A 4,251-nucleotide genomic window follows, 5' to 3' on the forward strand; every position below is an offset into this window, starting at 1 on the left:
ATCAATTTGCTGTACAGCAGAAATTAACATAACATTGTAAATCAACTATACTTCAATAAAAATTTTTTTTTTACTTTTAAATTTCAAAAGTTATACATCATTATGGTAAAAAATTCAAATAATACATAAAAAATAAGAAGTATCTTCCTCTCAATCTCTTTCCTTGGATTATTTCTATATCCTTCTAGCTATTGTTTCTGCCTGCACAAATACAAATATCTACAAAGTGTTTTTTAATTTTTAAAAAGCGCCAGTGGTATTATAGTATGCATTATATATATTATCCTACAACTTGCTTTTTTTTCACAGCAACTCAAAGAGGACTGATTTTGTTTTTTGTTTTGTTTTTGTTTTTGTTTAACAGATGCAGGAGAACCCACTGTAATGGAAATACCATAAGTTATTTAACCAGGTCCCTGCTAGTGAACTTCAACTTGTATAATGTTTCTGTACAAAATACACAGATGATATAAAATTAAAATTGCTTGGCCAAAGCATATGTACATTTTAATATTTGAGATATTGCCAAATTACCTCCCAGAAAGATTATCCCAGAGTAGACTCCCACAAGCATTGTGTGAGGGCTTATGGACATTTTCAACATGCTTTGAACCATATCCCAAATTTTAGCCCAAGCCCACATCTCCCTCTAAAACTCCAGACTTGTACATCCATCTTGTATCAATACTTGACATCTCACCTTGGCTGTCTGAAGGCACCTCAAACATAATGTGTCCACAACAGAGCTCCCGCTCTTCCTTAGCCTTCCCCATTTCAGCTTCTGGGAACCCCTGCTTCCAGTGGTCCAGGCCAAAAACCTAGAGTCACCTCTGGCTCTTTTCTTTCTTTCACAGCCCCCACTGGTCAATCCTGCTGGCTCTCCCATCAAAATGTATCCAGAATCTTCCCACTTCTCATGACCTCCACTCCCACCACCAGGGTCTGACCCACCGTCCACTCTCACCTGAATTATTACAAAAGCCCCTTCCTTGGAATCCCTGCTTCAGCCCTGTCCCTCCATGATACCCCCCACTTCCAGCAACCAGAGTGATTCTTTTAAAACAAGAGCAGGGAATTCCCTGGTGGTCCAGTGATTAGGAATTCTGCGCTTCCACTGCAGGGGGCCCGATCCATTCCTGGTCGGGGGAACTAAGATCCCACAAGCCATGCGGCACGGCCAAAAAAAATAAAAATAAAAAAATAACCAAAAAAGGAATCTAAAAAAATGGTACAAATGGACTTATTTACAAAACAGAAATAGAATCACAGATGTAAAAAACAAACTTATATAAACAAAACAAAACAAAACAAAACAAACTTATGGTTACCAGGGGGGAAAGGCGGGGAGAAGGATAAATTGGGAGATTGGGATTAACATATATACACTACTATATATAAAATAGATAACTAATAAGGACCTACTGTATAGCACAGGGAACTCTACTCAATACTCTGTAATGACCTATATGGGAAAAGAATCTAAAAAAGAGTGGATACATGTATATGTATAACTGATTCACTGTGTTGTACGCCTGAAACTAACACAACATTGTAAATCAACTATACTCCAATAAAAAAATTTTTTAAATAAAAATAAATTAAAAATAAAAAAACAACCCATGAGTCAGATCATGTCCCTCCTTGACTTGAAGCCTTTCAAGGGCTCCCCATTTCCCCCAGAGTCAACGTGGAAGCCCTTAGAAGGCCCAGCAGGACTTGGGCCCCATTTCTTCTCTGGCCTCTCTCATTCCCCTCTCCCTCGCTCGGCTCCCTCTGCTGCAGCTACACCTCACTGACCCGAGCTCATCTAGGTTTGCTTTTCTGGGGGAGGGATTGGGCAGGGCTGGCTCTGAAGCACAGCTGGAAAGTTGGCATTCTTGGGTTGATCCTCCGCCCTCCCCAGGCCTCTAGAGAGGGTAGGGGTGGAGGGGTGAAGGGAAGTGACTGAAGGTGGGCACCAGCCCTGACACTATGTCTCACCTGTCTCCAGTCATCCCAGGAACCCCCTCCCCACACCCCCCCTCACACACACATCTGAGACAGGATGGTCAGCCGGGGCTGGGGAGACACCTGACCCCCCCCCCATAAGATAACTCGTCTCTGGGCACGCGTGGCCCCTCTGTGCCTGCTGAAAGCCCACTGAGTCACCAGGATCTCAGGGAATCCTGCAGAGGTAACTTACTGAGAGCTGGGTTTTAGGAGGGTAATCTAGGCATCTGGCCAGGGATGGGCCCACAGAGGGCCCTGGCTGTTTAAGGGCAGAGGGAGCAGAATCCAGCAACTGCGGTTCAGTGCAAAGCCTTTGCTAGGCCCTCCCAGCCCCTCAACACACAGGCGCAGTCACACACACCACACAGGCTTACACACAGCAGAAGTAATTAAGCAGACGACCTCCCAGCCTGTGAGAGGGAGGGAGGGGCAGGCGGGAGGAGAGGAGAGTCCTGGGGAGCCGCTGACCCACAGGTCAGAGCAGCAGCCTGGTTTCTCTGAGCAGGGCGTGGCCCAGCCCTCTTTTCTGGCAGAACCTGGCTGCATGTGCCAACTCTGAGTCAGCTGTGCCCGTCCCGCCCAGCAACCCCAGGCTCAGGAGGAGGCCTCAGCTCCTCTGCCTGGGCTAGAGGCCAGAAGAGGGCCTGCGTGTGACAGGTTTGGTGTGTGCAAAGGAAGAGCCAGGCTGTAGCCCCCACCAGGGGCATCAGATAATGCCCTGGTTTCGGGCTTGGGGCTCAGAGCTGGGAGGTGATGTGAACAAACAGGAATGATGCTTAAGATGAAGCCGAGTCAATTGCTGGTGTCAGAGTTTCATTGTTTCTCTGCCTGGGAAGAGGAGCAGGACTTGAGGAGGCTTAACTTGCTGAGTAGAGGGGCCTGCAGGCCCCCGGGGATGTCAGAGGTCCCAGGACTACCCCCAAGGCCAGAGGAGGCCCCCAGAGGGCAGGCCTGGAGGCAGGCATCCCGGCCTGGGAGAGAGAGTGAGGACACAGAAAGGACCCCTCATCCTCCCTGTCCCCAGGCTGGGGCTCCAAAGGGAGGCCTTGTGTGGACTTGTTCATCCTTGAGCAGAAGGGAAAGCAAGGAGGGTTTGGACAGGCCTGCCAGGGCCAAGGGCTGCTCCTGCTGGAGGGCAGGCCAACTGGGGAGAGTGCCAGATAGAGCGAAGCCCCCCTCTGCATAGGGGACATACAGAGGGAGGGAGCCTCTCCAAAGTCCTGACCCAGGCTCGACTGTCAGGATGGGAAGACTTGCCCTCTAGCTGGTTACATCCCTTCCTGAGGTATTCAAGGCCACCTAGGCCTGTGTGTGCTGGGAGGGGGAGGGGTTGGGGTCCAACTGGTTCTGTCAGACTCTCATGTTGGCTTTATCAGCCCAGGAGGCCTGCAGGATTCACTGGTGGGCTCAGCAACCCGCATCCTGGGAGGTCTTCTGGGGGCTCTCCCAAGGGCCTTTCCCAAAAGTTGGTGGGCAGCAGGATCCTGGGACTTCCCCTGGGGGTCTCTGGGTACCTATGAAAAGGGTGTCAGGATTGCAAGAATTGATGGTGGGAGTGTGTGTGTGGGGGGTCCATGTAGGGACCCCTTGTCCAGACAGCCCCTTGGGAGGCCACCCAAAGAAGGAACCCTGGAGATCGCCAGGAGTTTGGGGTGTGAGGGGCTTAAAGGAGAGCTCTCTGCACCTACCTGCTCTAGGTTTTACGGCTTCCGCCCCAGCTCCTCCGCCAAGGGCACTTCTGGGGTTAGAAACTTCCCAGCGAGCCGGGAGGGGACCCTTCTCCAGACCAGGTCCAGGCATGCCTCTCCAAGGACCTCCTAACTCGCGTCCGTGTACCCATTTTGCAGAAGGGAAAGCAAACATCCGGGGAGCCGCGGCTGGCGCCTGGACTCCGAGGCTCCCTTTCGCACCAGCCCGGCTGGGCGTCGAAAGTTACGCGGTCCCTGCCCCAGGAGGACTCCAGATTCTTTCGCGCATCTCCCCAACCCCGGCGAGGCGCCCAGAGGCAGGGAGGGGGGCCGGGCCGCCGGCGATAATGACAGGGTCCGCGGCCTGTGGGTGGCGGCGGCGGAGGAAGCCAGAGGGATCCGGCTATTTCTAGCCGGGACGCGCCCACAGGCCGGGGCCAGGGAGGGCCGGGCTTCCCGGCCCCCACCTCTGCCCTCCTCCCCCACCCCCAGGAGGGGCGGGGAGAGGCGCTGGTTGGAGGGCCCAGGGGGCGGGGGCGAGGGCAGGCGGGGGGCGGAGCGGAGTCCTGGGCGC

The 4,251-nt window shown here is 52.5% G+C and overlaps 1 protein-coding gene across 3 annotated transcripts in view; it reads right to left on the reverse strand.

Moving 5' to 3' along the window:
- The window catches only part of DLEC1 (DLEC1 cilia and flagella associated protein), a 113,754-nt gene that overhangs the window by 99,090 nt on the left and 10,413 nt on the right, over positions 1 to 4,251 (reverse strand). The window lies entirely within an intron of this gene.

The sequence above is a fragment of the Balaenoptera acutorostrata genome, chromosome 10 (assembly GCF_949987535.1).
Source record: "Balaenoptera acutorostrata chromosome 10, mBalAcu1.1, whole genome shotgun sequence".
In the NCBI taxonomy this organism is placed as follows: Eukaryota; Metazoa; Chordata; class Mammalia; order Artiodactyla; family Balaenopteridae; genus Balaenoptera; species Balaenoptera acutorostrata.